The sequence below is a fragment of the Erinaceus europaeus genome, chromosome 3 (assembly GCF_950295315.1).
Source record: "Erinaceus europaeus chromosome 3, mEriEur2.1, whole genome shotgun sequence".
NCBI classification, from domain to species: domain Eukaryota; kingdom Metazoa; phylum Chordata; class Mammalia; order Eulipotyphla; family Erinaceidae; genus Erinaceus; species Erinaceus europaeus.
Genome location: NC_080164.1, coordinates 132,418,045 through 132,434,495, shown reverse-complemented (window position 1 = coordinate 132,434,495; position 16,451 = coordinate 132,418,045).

The following is a 16,451-nucleotide window of genomic DNA, read 5'->3' as shown; positions in this document are numbered from 1 at the left end:
CTCGTCTTTATTATTTTTAAAAAATATTTATTTTATTTATCCCCTTTTGTTGCCCTTGTTTTATTGTTGTTATGGTTGATGTCATTGTTAGATGGGACAGAGAGAAATGGAGAGAAGAGGGGAAGACAGAGAGGGGGAGAGAAAGATAGATACCTGCAGACTTGTTTTACCACCTGTGAAGCAACTCCCCTACAGATGGGGAGCCGGGGGCTGGAACTGGGATCCTTCGGCCAGTCCTTGCGCTTTGCACCATCTGTGCTTAAACCGCCTGACTCCCCTTTATTAATTTATTGGATAGAGACAGTCAGAAATCAAAAGGGATGAGAGTGACACAGAGAGAGAGAGAAACACCTGCAACACTGCTTCGCCACTCACAAAGCTTTCCCATGCAGGACTTGAACCTGGGTCCTTATGCACTATAATATGTTCAACCAGGTAAGCCACCAGCCGTCCCCAAAGGTGAATATTTTTATCTGTAATGCATGAGTGTCTCTTCTCTCAGCCAATATTGCCATAAGTTTTTTTTTTTTAATATCTTTTTTGCCATAAGTTTTTAACCCTTCCCAGTTACATATACAAGAACAATACATTGGGAGTTGGGTGGTAGCACAGCAGGTTTAGCACACGTGGCACAAAGCGCAGGGACCCATGGAAGGATCCTGGTTCAAGCCCTTAGCTCCCAATCTGCAGGGGAGTCAGTTCACCAGCAGTGAAGCAGGTCTGCAGGTGTCTATCTCTCCCCTTCTCTGTCTTCCTTTCCTCTCTCCATTTATCTCTGTCCTAACAATGACGACATCAGTAACAACAACTACAACAACAACAACAAAAAAAAAGAGCAGCAAGAGGGAAAATAAAGATTTTTTAATTTAAATAAATAAAAAATAAAACAAGTTTTTTAAAAAGAACAATATATTGCTCCACCTACATTTCTGTGGCTGCTAGTGTAGTTAGATGTTTGCCAAAATATTTTGAATTGCCTGCATATCTTGCCCATTTGACTATTGCCATTGTTAATACATAATGTGGTTAATCATATCCCCCATAGCAGATATTTGCCGTGTTTAGACTGTGACTTCACTTTACAAGATCATTTTGCTAATTATGGAGGGAGGGGGTATCTTTCACTCATTAGACACAATTTGCTCTATGGAGAAGGTAACATAATGATAGTTGTTCTTAATGTGTGCCATTCCATGATCAGATATTTGTAGAATGTCTCCAGTGACCTAGGCACAATAGCTGCTTACTATAGACAACATAAATTTGATTTTCCCCTATTATGAAAAGAAGCATCTAGTAGACAGAACTGTAATGTCTAATATAGTAGCCCCTAGCCATGAGAGGAGACTAAAAACTTAAAATGTGACTTGTCTAAAATGAGATATGCTATAAATGTAAAATATACACCAAATTCCAGAGATTTTATATTAAAAAAATGCACAAGATCTCACTAGTTATTTACTGATTTCATGCTGAAATCATTTTTTAATTTTTTTAAAAAATTTTATTTATTTTCCCTTTTTGTTGCCCTTGTTGTCTTTTTATTGTTGTTGTAGTTATTATTGTTGTTATTGATGTCATTGTTGGATGGGACAGAGAGAAATGGAGAGAGGAGGGGAAGACAGAGAGGGGGAGAGAAAGATAGACACCTGCAGACCTGCTTCACTGCCTGTGAAGTGACTCCCATGCAGGTGGGGAGCTGGGGACTCAAACTGGGATCCTTATGCCAGTCCTTGCACTTTGTGCCACGTGCGCTCAACCCGCTGTGCTACCGCCCGACTCCCTGAAATCATTTTTTATAATGTGTTAAATATATTATGAAATTGATTTTGCCAACTTGGTACTTTTTTGTTTATTTTTCCCTTTTTTATTGTTTTTGTAGTTATAATTGTTGTAGTTGATGTCGTCGTCGTTGTTAGATAGGACAGAGAGAAATGGAGAGAGGAAGGGAAGACAGAGAGGGAAAGAGAAAGATAGACACCTGCAGACCTGCTTCACCGCCTGTGAAGAGACTTCCCTACAGGTGGAGAGCTGGGGGCTCGAACTGGGATCCTTACACTGGTCCTTGCGCTTTGCAGCTTTGTACTTTTTAAGTGGTACTGATTTTTTTTAGTTACACTAATGTCTAACATTTCTAACAGTAACTATATGATATCATAAATATACAAAAGTGTTGACCTATAGCATTTACATAAGCTCAGAACACTAGTTTTTTTTTTATCAGCTAAACATAGGAATAAAATATAACTTTATTTGTCTCATATGAGACAAAACTGTGATAAACTTTCTGCTACAAAACTCAAAGATATGTTAGTCCCTTTATCCTCTTATTCCTTTGCTTTGAAAAGAATTAATAGGAAAGGGGGAAAATGAAATTAGGTAGTATATCAGTGCTTTCAAAGTACGTGATACCAATTAATTCTGTTCTTTCATAAGTAAGTAGTAATGATGATGATGATTATATGATGGGTAGATAGACAGATATATGAAGAGATTGGCTGGAATGATGGGCAGATAAACCAGTAGAAATACAGATATCCAGTTATTCCTTTTCATCTATTAACAATTTTAATGAGAAGTTAGGAAAAGATTCCTAGTTTCCCTTCTCAACTTCAAAGCCACTTATGCCCAAATTTTGCTTATAAGAGAATTAGAGGTTAGAGAAATATTTCTGTTTGCATAACCATTATGCTGTCTATTCCCTAGAGAAATATTTCTAATGAGAACCAGTTGTTGCATGATGAAAACTGAGATAAGAACAAACATGCAGTTACAAAATGTATGACTTAAGGCAAACTGTTTAAGTCTTTCCAGGCTCTGTTTCTTTATACCTAAAATGAGAATTAAAATCCTATCTACCAGGACCTAGCCATCTGTGTGTGTATTGGGGGGTGGGAGGATATTGACACTTGGTTAGTGGTCATGGTATGTAGCAAAATATCTTGAACAGGTATGAAGCTGCACCCATAAAGCATACTGTCTGTAAACCAATGTCACCTCAAAAAATCTGAAGTAAAGATGATAAGATAATACCTACCCCACACCTATGGACATCTAATCTTTGACAAAGGGGCCCAGACTATTAAATGGGGAAAGCAGAGTCTCTTCAACAAATGGTGTTGGAAAAAATGTGTTGAAACATGCAGAAGAATGAAACTGAAACACTATATTTCACCAAATACAAAAGTAAATTCCAAGTGGATCAAGGACTTGGATGTTAGACCAGAAACTATCAGATACTTAGAGGAAAATATTAGCAGAACTCTTTTCCGCATAAATTTTAGACATCTTCAATGAAACAAATCCAATTACAAAGAAGACTAAGGTAAGTATAAACCTATGGAACTACATCAAATTAAAAAGCTTCTTCACAGCAAAAGAAACCACTACCCAAACCAAGAGACCCCTCACAGAATGGGAGAAGATCTTTACATGCCATACATCAAACAAGAGTTTAATAACCAACATATATACAAAGAGCTTGCCAAACTCAACAACAAGACAACAAATGACCCCATCCAAAAATGGGGAAAGGACATGGACAGAATATTCACCACAGAAGAGATCCAAAAGGCCGAGAAACACATGAAAAAATGCTCCAAGTCTCTGATTGTCAGAGAAATGCAAATAAAAACAACGAGATACCACTTCACTCCTGTGAGAATGTCATACATCAGAAAAGGTAACAGCAGCAAATGCTGGAGAGATTGTGGGGGTCAAAGGAACCCTCCTGCACTGCTGGTGGGAATGTCAATTGGTCCAACCTCTGTGGAGAGCAGTCTGGAGATTTCTCAGAAGGTTAGAAATGGACCTACCCTATGATCCTGCAAATCCTCTCCTGAGGATATATCCTGAAGAACCCAACACACCCATCCAAAAAGATCTGTGTACACATATGTTCTTGGCAGCACAATTTGTAGTAGCCAAAACCTGGAAGCAACCCAGGTGTCCAACAACAGATGAGTGGCTGAGCAAGTTGTGGTATATATACACAATGGAATACTACTCAGCTGTAAAAAAACAGTGACTTCACCGTTTTCAGTCGATCTTGGATGGACCTTGAAAAAATCATGTTGAGTGAAATAAGTCAAAAACAGAAGGATGAATATGGGATGATCTCACTCTCAGGCAGAAGTTGAAAAACAAGATCAGAAAAGAAAACACAAGTAGAACCTGAACTGGAGTTGGTGTATTGCACCAAAGTAAAAGACTCTGGGGGTGTGTGGCGGGGAGAGTACAGGTCCTGGAAAAGGATGACAGAGGACCTAGTGGGGGTTGTATTGTTATGCAGAAAACTGAGAAATGTTATGCATGTACAAACTGTTGTATTTTCTGTGGAATGTAAAACTTTTTTTTTTTCTTTTGCTTCCACAGTTATTGCTGGGGAGCTCGGTGCCTGCACTACAAATCCACTGCTCCTGGAGGCCATTTTTCCCGCTTTGTTGCCCTTGTTGTTACCCTTGTTATGATTATTATTGTTGTTGTTGGATAGGACAGAGAGAAATCGAGAGAGGAGGGGAGATAGAGAGGGGGAGAGAAAGACACCTGCAGACCTGCTTCACTGCCTGTGAAGTGACTTCCCTGCAGGTGGGGAGCCGAGGCTTGAACCAGGCTCCTTATGCCGGTCCTTGCGCTTTGCACCACTTGCGCTTAACCCACTGCGCTACCACCCAACTCCTGGAATGTAAAACATTAATCCCCAATAAATAAATTTAAAACAATAATAATAATGCCTAGCTGTGGCCTGGGAGGTGATGCAATAACTGGAACACTGGACCTACAAACATGAGGTCCTGAGTTTCATGACAACATTATATAAACCAGAGAGATACTATGCTTCTCACACCATCATAAATAAATAAATAGATAAATTTTTTAAAAAATAATACAGGGTGAGTTTTGATAGCATAGTGGTTATGCAGAGACTCTCATGCCTGAGGCTCCAAAGTCCCTAGCACCACCATAAACCAGAGCTGAGCAATGCTTTGGTAAAAGAAAAAAAAAAAACTCAAAAAAATAATACATACCAAATGGCGGTGCAGAAAGGATTGCATGAAAACACCCCCAGGAAGTGGAAAAGTGAATTAAAATACTGAATGCTCAGGCACAAGATCCTGAGATAGACTCTCTGTATTGAATGTGCTAGAGTAATGCTCTGCTTCTCTCTCTCTCCCCCACCTCAACAAATTAAAAAATAAATTAAAAAGGGTTGATCTCATGAAGCCTCTTGACTTTATTTTATTTTTTAAATGTTTCTCTTTTTATTTTTATTATCTTTATTTATTGGATAGAAACAGTCAGAAATTGAGAGGGAAGGGAGAGGGAGAGAGACAGAGAGACACCTGCAACATTAGTTAACCACTTGTGAAGCTTTCCCCCTTCGGGTGGGGCTCAAACCTGGGCCCTTGTGCACTGTAATGTATGCACTCAACAAGGCACACCACCACCTAGCCCCACCTCTTGACTTTAAAAGTCATCTATACATCGATTATTCCCAGATATTTACATCCAATCTTCTAATGTAATCCCCCTCTTGAACTGGGTAGAATTTTGAACTGGATGGAATTGAATGCCATACTGCCTACTTTGCCTACTTTGCATGCCAGATTGGTGCCTCCAACTTATGCTCAGTAGCTCTGATGTTACACTTCAAACCTCCTCCTGTCACCCTATGTGATGTGGTTGCCTTTTATTTCCAGACTCAGCTCCTGCCTGTTATGTCCTGAAGCCTGCCCTCCAACACTTCAACTACACCTCCTGCAGCTCTGATGGTTCCCTCAGACTCCATCTTTTACCTCCAGTTTCTGTGCAAGGATCATCATCTCAGTGAAACTTTCATTGTCTTCCTTCTCTAGCTGCACACTCATATTGATAAGCTTCCTCTTCCTGCTTGATTTTCACCCCCCCCCGGGGAAATATTATTATCCTTTTTTAAATTTTTATTATCTTTATTTATTGGATAAAAACAGCCAGAAATCAAGAGGGAAGGGGTAACAGAGAGGGAGACAGACACCTAAAGCACTGCTTCACTATTTGCAAAGCTTTCCCCCCTGCAGGTGGGGACCAGGGTTTCGAACCCAGCTCCTTGCACATTTGTAACATATGTGCTCAACCAGGTGCGTCACCACCCCACCCCTTATTTTCCTTGTTTACGTATCATTCATCCTTACTGTCCAGATTCTAATCTCTCTAGGGGCACAGATGTTTTTTGTATTTTGATTGTTATTGTATCTCCAATTCTTGGAAGAGTACCTGGCATAGACTAAGAGCTCGATAAATATTTGTTAAATGAACAATGTGTGCAAAGCTTTTAACACACCATATGTGCCCATTAATTATAATCATTGTTTGCAGGCATTTTCACCACTCCTTCCTCTCTCCAGATCTTTTTTCCCAGAAGTCATTTGTGAATAATTATTCACTTGAGACATACCCAACAGAAGATTATATTTTAGCAGAACAATTTTAACATACAGTTCCTAAGCAATAGTTTGTTAAATGGTTTCAGTTTACTAAGGGTGAGGCAATGTAGAACAGAAGATAGAGAACTTGGCAAAATTGTGGGTGAGTTTTAAAGGGATTATACTGTCCACTACTAAAATATAAATTCACAATAAAGGGTCACCAAGATAGCTCACCAGGAGCAACCCAGGATAGAAGCCTGGCCCCCACTGCACTGAGGGAAGCTTCACTGCTGTGGTGCCTCTCTCTCTCTCTCTCTCTCTCTCCCTTTCTTTCTACCTGAAAAAATCAACCCAGGGCAGAGAATCCCTGATGGTGATCAAATAATAAAGAAGTTGAAAGTAATTATGAAAGTATAACTAGCTTTCTCTATGATTATACATCAGTTTTAAAACTCTTTTTCTTCTTTTTTTAATATTTATTTATTTTCCCTTTTGTCGCCCTTGTTTAATATTGTTGTGGTTATCGATGTCATTGTTGGTGGATAGGACAGAGATAAATGGAGAGAGGAGGGGAAGACAGAGAGGGCGAGAGAAAGATAGATACCTGCAGACCTGCTTCACTGCCTGTGAAGTGACTTCCCTGCAGGTGGGGAGCCAGGGGCTCGAACTGGGATCCTTAGCCAGTCCTTGCTCATTGTGCAACATGTGCTTAACCTGCTGCGCCACTACCCAACTCCCAGTTTTAAAACTCTTAAAGAATCCTCTTTTAGAGCAGTCAAGGAGATGTTGCAATAGATAAAACATTGGACGCTTAAACATGAGGTCCTGAATTCTACCCTGGGGATCATATGTGCCAGAGAGATGCTCTGGTTCTCTTTCCCCCATGCCCATTAAATAAAGCTTTTTAAAAGTGTAGCAGGTTAATTGCACATGGCACGGAGCGCAAGGACCAGCCGAAGGATACAGGTTCTAGCCCCCAGCTCCCCACCTGCAGGGGGGTCGCTTCACAAGTGGTGAAGCAGGTCTGCAGGTGTATGTCTTTCTCTCCCCCTCTTTGTCTTCCCCCTCCTCTCTCAATTTCTCTGTCCTATCCAGCAACAATGACAGCAATGACAACAGCAACGATGAACAAAGGCAACAAAGGGGAAGAAATGGCCTCCAGGAGCAGTGGATTTGTGGTGCAGGCACCGAGCCCCAGCAATAACTCTGGAGCCAAAATAAAGTTCTTCGAAAAAAAAAAAAAAAATACTCTTTTAGACATTTGAGGAGATGACCCAACAGTAGAGTGCATGCTTTCCATATGTGAGGTTCAACTCCTAGTATTGGTTATTTCTCATAAATAAAAGCTTGAATTAAAACTTGCTTTTTTTAAAAAAAACTTTTTTATTTATTCCCTTTTGTTGCCCTTGTTGTTTTTATTGTTGTAGTTATTATTGTTGTTATTGATGTCATCGTTGTTGGATACAACAGAGAGAAATGGAGAGAGGAAGGGAAGACAGAGAAGGGGAGAGAAAGATAGACACCTGCAGACCTGCTTCACGGCCTGTGAAGCGACTCCTCTGCAGGTGGGGAGCCTGGGGCTCAAACCAGGATCCTTACACTGGTCCTTACGCTTTGCGCCACCTGTGCTTAACCCGCTGAGCTACTGTCCGACTCCCTAAACTTGCTTTTTTATGTAGTATTGAACACTGAAAAACAAAAGTAAATAACCATAACTCTGACTTCCTTTATATCAAAATGACATAATGTCTAAAATCCAAGGTCAGGTTGTATTTCAAGAATATCTCAGGCACAAATTGCTTTCAGTTTCCATTATTTCCTCGAAAAGAGACAAAGATAACCTTAACACTTGAACAACAGTGAGTTAAAGTGTCTAACTATTATATTAATATAAATAAATGTGAATTTTTTTAACAAATCCACTTGAAAACATGTTACAAATAAAGTTTAAGCACACATTACTAAAAAGATCCAAGCAAATTTAAGAAACAGACAACACAAAGTCATGTAAAGTTGGCAATGTCTGTGTTGCAAACTGGCTTGTAGAGGTAGAGTTCACCAAGAAAACATTCAGGATATTCACAGAAATGCTGGGAAGACAAAGGGGCCAGTGTGTTTGTTAACCATATATGGCCTCTGACTCTCAACCCAACCTTCATTATCTTCTCTGCAATAATGGAGCTGGGCCTTGTAAGCATTTCTCCTTTGCAATGGGCACACTACTCAGTTTTATCAGTAGAGGGTGGTAGAAAAAACTACAGGACTAAGGGGAACTTCTCCATGACTCAGTGTTTTGTCACTGCCAGGAACTTGTGATGGGAATATATATATATATATATATATATATATATATATATATATATATATATAGTAATGTCCCTCCCAGCTGTTATGTGCTAAATTATGCACCTCCATTCATAAGCTGAAGTCTAACCTTCAACATCTCAGAATATAACTGTATTTGGGGCCAGGGAGCTAGCTCTACCTGAGAGCACAGAACTTTCTCGGAGTAATCAGAATATCTTAACACCACTGAAAATCTACAGAAAAACAAATAGTAGCTTTAATACACAGGTGAAGCAGAAATTCTTTTGACTTTCAACATCTGCCCAGTGGACTTTTTTTTTCCTCTTTTTAAAAATCAATTTTTTTCATATATCTTTATTTCTTCACATATAAAGACTGATAGAGTTAAATGTCTAAAAGAAAGCTAAAAGCAAGAGATAATTATTTTGTTTTTTTCCACTCCTGAATCACAGAATAAATCATCTTGAATTTTTTTTTTTTTTTGCCTCCAGGGTTATTGCTGGGGCTCAGTGCTGGCACTATGAGTCCACAGCTACTAGAAACCATTTTTTTTTTCTTTTTCCTATTGTATTCACTAAGACAGAGAGAAATTGATAGGGGAGGGGGAGACTGAGAGGGAAAGAAAAAGATGGACACCTGCAGGCCTGCTTTACCACTCCTGAACTGGTGGAGTGGGGGCTCAAACCTGGGTCCTTGTGTGAGTCCTTGCGCTTAGTACTATGTGCATTTAACTAGATGCACCACTGCCTGGTCCCATCATCTTGAATTTATGGCAAGCCCAGCAACCATCTGACCCTGAACTGGCACTTAGCTAACAGAGAGGCAGTGCTGTGACAGATCAAAGAAATAAAGTATAGGGGCCAGGTGGTGGTGCACCTGATTGAGCGCACATGTTGCAATGCGCAAGGACCCAGGTTCAAGCCCCTGGTCCCCACCTGCAGGGGGAAAGCTTTGAGAGTGGTGAAGCGGGGTTGAAGGTGTCTTTCTGTCTCTTTCCCTCTCTGTCTCTCCCTTCCTCTTGATTTCTGACTTTCTCTATCCAATAAATAAATAAAGATAATAATTTAAAAATTTAATAAATAAATAAATATAAAAAGTCTTTACTGCTAACTTCTTAAAGTACAAAAGATTTCAGAGGCTCACAATCTCCAGATGTATGGGGAAAGCTAAGAATAGCCTCTGCCTAAGCAGTGCTACTAAATGCCAAGTGATATTTTAAGCACTTTGCACCTATTAACTCATTTTACTGGGTGTGGAAATAGAGGAAGAAAGAGCTTGAGAATGAAGACAAGGTCACATAGGTGGTAAATAATACCAGAGTCCAGAGTCCTCTCTCTAACCATCAGATAGTATCCCCCTTTCCATCCATTCTCTAGTGGCACCAAAGCCATAGTGAGCAGTACTCTGGTCTGTCCCTCATCCCTTACCCTGATCCCCACCCCCACCCATTAAAAATAAGTGAATTAGGGGCCCAGCAGTAGCGTACTGGGTTAAACATACATAGTGTGAAGCGCAAGGACCGGCATCAGTGTCTGGGTTCAAGCCCCTGGCTGGTTCCCACCTGTGGAGGGGGGTCGCTTCACAGGCAGTGAAGCAGGTCAGCAAATGTCTTTCTCCCCCCCCCCCCCCGTCTTCCCCTACTCTCTCAATTTCTCTCTGTCCTATCCAACAACAACAGTAGCAACAACAACAACAGCAATAACAATAGAAAGATGGCCTCCAGGAGCAGTGGATTTGTAGCGCAGGTACCTAATCCCAGCAATAACCTTGGAGACAATAAATAAATAAATAAATAAATAAATAAATAAATAAATGTTCTGGAGAGAGATAGCATAATGGTATTGCAAAAGACTTTCAAGGCTTTGAAGTCCCAGGTTCTATCCCCAGCACCACCATAAACCAGAGCTCTGGTCTCTCTCCCTCTGTATCTTTCTCTCTGTATCCCCCTCATTAAAATAAATAAATATGAACTGATTTAAAAAATTGACCCTCCTTGGGAAATAATGCAAAAACATGCAATGAAATCAAGAAAGTCTCCATGGCTAGAGACAGTATTTTGAGCCAGGCCAAAAAGTTAGGACTACGTTCAGTTATAAGAAAGACAGAGGAAGTGCATGTCCTCAAAAAGAGGATCCAGGCCGTCCTGGAAATATTCCCCTGGCCAGCGGTCAATCATTGTGGTTCCTTAGTGGAGAGGAAATAGAAATTGACACCAGGAACTTCTGGATTGTGTAATGTACAAAAATGAATTAATATTTATTTATTTATTTATTTATTTTTGCCTCCAGGATTATCTCTGGGACTCATTGCTAGCAGTATGAATCCACTGCTCCTGACGGCCATTTTCCCACCCATTTTACTGAATAGAACAGAAAGAAATTTAGAGGGAAGGGCAAGATAAAGATAAAGAGAGACACCTGCAGACCTGCTTCATTGGACACCCTGCAGGTCCCTTGCAGGTGGGCGGCAGGGACTCAAACCTGGAATGTGCCCCCTAAAAAATGGATAGAGGATAAATTCTAAGTCCTAGGCAGGTGATGAATAAAACAAGAAGCCAGACATGTAGCCAAGCCAAGCATGAGGAGCTAGGGGCTCCAGTCAACAGTAATCTTCTGATACTGAGTTTAAAAAGTGAGTCCTTCTGCTTGTGCTCCCCATAGGCTCTCTCAGGAGTCTTAGTCCACCTGCCATAATTTCCCTCACATCTTCTTGGCCTGAGAGCTGAATGTCTGACAATTCTCTATGTTATTTACAATTTCCTTTCACAAAGACTGAATCTATGAAGGAAATCTAAAGACTTATTTAGTTATGCAGAAGATAATAAACAGGTTACAGTTCATACTTCTTGGGGTCAAACATCTGGGTTCAAATTCTGCCTTACCTCCTAGACACATGGACTTTGAGCAATAAATAAATCCACCTTTTCAGGCCCTGGCTTCAGTAATAAAGTGAAGATAACAATGTGTATCAAAAATCATTGCAGGAATTAAGTAAGATTATGCACATGATACACTATAATGTTCTACCAGATTCTATTAAGTACCTAAGAATTGGTAGCTGTTATCAATATAGAAAAGAATAGGGCTAGGGGGAGATAACATAATGGTTATGCAAAAAGACTTTCAAGCATAAGGCTCCAAAGCTGCAGGTTCGATCCACCACACCACTATAAGCCAGATCTGAGCAGTGCTCTGATGTCTCTTTCTGTATTTTTCTCTTTGTGTATCTCTCTTTCTCATTAAAATAAAACAAAGGAACTATATTTTACAGTTGGTGTATTGCACCAAAGTAAAAGACTCTGGGGTGGGTGGGGAGAATACAGGTCCATGAAGGATGATAAATGACATAGTGGGGGTTGTATTGTTATGTGGAAAACTGAGAAATGTTATGCATGTACAAACTATTGTATTTACTGTCGACTATAAAATATTAATCCCCCAATAAAGAAATTTTAAAAAATCAAAAAAATATATATTTTAGAAAGAAAGGAAGGGGGGCCAGGCGGTGGCACACCTGGTTAAGTGCTCACATTACAGTGTGCAAGGATCCATCAGTGCTCACATTACAGTGTTCAAGCCCTCGTCCCCACCTGCAGGGGGAAAGCTTCATAAGTGGTGAAGGTGTCTCTCTGTCTCTGTCTCTCTCCCTCTCTCTCTCCCCCTCTCCTCTCCATTTCTCTCTGTTTCCATCCAATAATAAATAAATAATTATCTTTTTTAAAAAAGAGGGATCCAGGGGGTATCAGCGGGTTCAGCGCATGTGGCGTAAAGTGCAAGGGCCAGCATAACGATCCCGGTTTGAGCCCCGGGCTCCCTACCTACAGGGGAGTCACTACGCAGGCCAGGCAGAGAAGCAGGTCTGCAGGTGTCTTTTTCTCCCCCTCTGTCTTCCCCTCCTCTCTCTATTTCTCTCTGTCCCATCTAACAACGATGGCATCAATAACAACAATAATAACTACAATAATAAAACAAGGGCAACAAAAGGGAATAAATAAATATTTTTTAAAAAACAAAAACAAAAAAAAAGAAAGAAAGAAAGAAGGAAAGGAAGAAAAAAAAGGGTAGAGATGAGGGAGGTAGCACAATAGTTGTGCAAGACTTCCTTCCATGCCTTCGGTTCTGAGATCCCAGACTCAATTCTTTTTTTTTTCTTTTCAACTTATTTATTTAAAAAAGGAGACATTAACCAAACCGTAGGAAAGGAGGGGTACAACTCCACACATTTTGCACCACCAGATCTCTGTATCCCATCCTGTCCCCTGATAGCTTTCCCATTCTCTCTCTCTGGGAGTATGGACCCAAGGTCATTGTGGGTTGCAGAAGGTAGAAGGTCTGGCTTCTGTAATTGCTTCCCCGCTGAACATGGGCGTTGACTGGTCGGTCCATACCCCCAGTCTGCCTCTCTCTTTCCCTAGTAGGGTGGGACTCTGGGGAAGCTGAGCTCCAGGACACATTGGTGGGGTTGTCTGCCCATGGAAGGCCAGTCGGCATCATGCTGGCATCTGGAACCTGGTGACTGAAAAGAGAGTTAACATACAAAGCCAAACAAATTGTTGAACCATTATGGACCTGAAGGCTGGAATAGTGCAGATGAAGTGTTGGGGGAATACTCACTGCAGACTCTTGTGCATTTCTGCTTTCAGGTATATATTTTGCCCTAGTTTATGGATACGTGTGAACATATGCTCTCTCTCAGGGGACATGTTCTATATCTAGGTTTTGGGACTTTGTTAGGAAGTGAACCTCCTGGAATGGAATTAGAAAATAAAGGAAAGTTCTCAGCTGAGTGATGAAGCTGAAGGGCTGTCATTCCACACGTAAAGTCTCTGGACACAGTGAAGCATGCTGGGGTGGCACTCATTGCATTGATTAGGTTGTGATCGGCAGATGCAATATTATTTGATATGAATTGAGAAAAGCATGCAGGAAAGTGCACCCCACCCTAAGGTTCCAGAACTGGGGGAAATATAGGCTCTGTAGTGGAAATGCGAGGTTCCTGCTGTCTTAGGGTTCAAGAAGACAATGGATAGTTATTGTTATCATCACATTTTTTTGGTAATTGGGTTAACTTTTAAAGGTCCCTTTGTTAGTGTTTGCTGTATAATACCCAGCATCTTTTAAAATTTTTTAAAATTATCTTTATTTATTGGATAGAGATAGCCAGAAATAAAGAGGAAAGGGGTTGATAGAGAGGAAGAGAGACAGAGAGACACCTTCAGCCCTGCTTCATCCCTCATGAAGCTTTCCCTCTGCAGGTGGGGACCAGGGGCTCAAACCCAGGTCCTTGTGCATTGTAATACATGCGCTCAACCAGGTGCGCCACCACCCGGCCCCAATACCCAGCATCTTGTATATAGCTGTGCCACCGGTTGCTTCTGTTCTACTTGGTCTAGGCTTTTGAGAGAGTCAATATATCAAAGACTCAGCTATGTATTAAAAAGACTGAGTCTGTGTTTTAAAAAGTTTGAGACATACAATCAATTTTTCCCCTCTAATATTAATTAAATAGTGATTTATATGACTACAGTTTAAAAGGAGTGTACATAAACACCATTCCCACCACCAGAAGACTGTGTCCCATTCCAACCCCTCCAACCACCACCACCACCACTGCCACCCCCGCCGCTCTGGGAAGGCAAATGTCCACTCTCCCCCTCACCACAGGGTTTTTACTTTGGTGCCCTACTCTCAATTTAGTCAGATCATGCTTTTAGTTTCCCTTTCTGTTGTTCTTTCTAAACTTCTGTTGATGAGTGGGGACATCCCATACTCATCTTTATCTTTCTGGCTTAGCTGACTTAACATAATTCCTTCTAGCTCTGTCCAAGATGGGTCAGAGAAGGTGGGTTCATTGTTCTTAATAGCTGCATAGTATCCATTGTGTATATATACCACAGCTTTCTCAGCCACTCATCTGCTGTTGGGCACCTGGGTTGCTTCCAGGTTTTAGCTATTATGAATTGTGCTGCTATGAACATAGGTGTACATATATCTTTTTGATCGGGCAGTATGGAATCCTTGGGGTATATTCCCCAGGAGAGGAATTACTGGATCATATGGAAGGTCCATGTCTAGCCTTGTGAGAGTTCTCCAGACTCTCTCCAGTGTGGCTGGACCAATTTACATTCCCACCAGCAGTGCAGAAGGGTTCCTCTGTCCCCACAGCCTCTCCATCATTTGTTGCTGCTGTCTTTTTGATGTATGCCATTCTCACAGGAGTGAGGTGGTATCTAAATGTTGTCTTTATTTGCATTTCTCTGACAATCAGCGACCTGGAGCAGTTTTTCATGTTTGTTAGCCTTTTGGATCTCCTTTGAGGTGAATGTTTTGTTCATATCCTCTGCCCATTTTTGGATGGGGTCATTTGCTTTTTTGGTGCTAAGTTTGCTGAGCTCTGTATATTTTGGTGATTAGTCTCTTGCCTGATGTATGACATGTGAAGATCTTCTCCCATTCTGTGAGGGGTCTCTTTGTTTGTGTAATAGTTTCTTTGGCTGTGCAGAAGCTTTTCAACTGGATGTAGTCCCATTGGTTTGTTTCTGCTTTAGTCTTCCTTGCAATTGGGTTTGTTTCATTAAAGATGTCCTTGAGGTTTAAATGGGAAAGTGTTCCACCAATGTTTTCCTCTAAGTATTTGATAGTTTCTGGTCTAACATCCAGGTCCTTGATCCATTTGGAGTTGATTTTTGTTTCTGGTGAGATAAGGTGGTTCAATTTCATTCTTCTGCATGTTTCAACCCAGTTTTCCCAGCACCACTTATTGAAGAGAGCCTCCTTCTTCCATTTAATACTTTGGGCCCCCTTATCGAAGATTAGATGTCCATAGGTGTGGGGGTCCCAGACTCAATTCTTAACATCACCATAAACCCAAGTTGAACAGTGCTCTGGAAAAAATTGAGTTTCACATATATGCACTTTTTTGATTACACACAATTACACAATTATTTCATGTAGTTACAGGAATTTTTAAATATTTACTTATTTATTTATTTTCCCTTTTGTTACCCTTGTTTTTTATTATTGTTATAGTTATTATTGTTACTGATGTCGTCATTGTTAGATAGGACAGAGAGAAATGGAGAGAGGAGGGGAAGAGAGAGAGGGGGAGAGAAAGACAGACACCTGCAGACCTGCTTCACAGCCTGTGAAGTGATGCCCCTGCAGATGGGGAGCCAGGGGCTCGAACAGGAATCCTTACTCGCTTCTCTCCACATGTGCTTAACCCACAGGAATCTTTTTTAACAGTGGTTAATTTAATTCTTTCTCTGTAGCCAGTCTCAAAGATCTTAAGAAACATAGAAAATGACACCTAATATACTTTCTCCCTCACCGGAATGCACTATATAAAACAGCAGCTATGTTCATACCCAGAAGTATTAACAAATGTCATCAGTATAGGAACCAAATGATTGAAACATATCTGTAGGCTGGGGGTGCAAACTTGAGAAGAACTTATTTAATTGACTGAACCACAAGCATGACAGTAGGACACCTGCCACACAGCACACAAGTAAATAATGGACAGTGAACTGGGGTGAGTAAAGAGGTGATCCAAAGCTCTTTTATTCTTTTCAACCAGCTGTTCCTTCCTATGAATGTATTTCAAAAAGGAAGCAACAGGGAAGGTATCAGAACTACTCTGGGATCTGTTAGAGGGACATTTTTTAACTGAGAGAGACACAAACCAAAGCACCCACTCCACTTTTGATGATGCTCTGTTTGTTTTGGTCTTTTTTGTTAT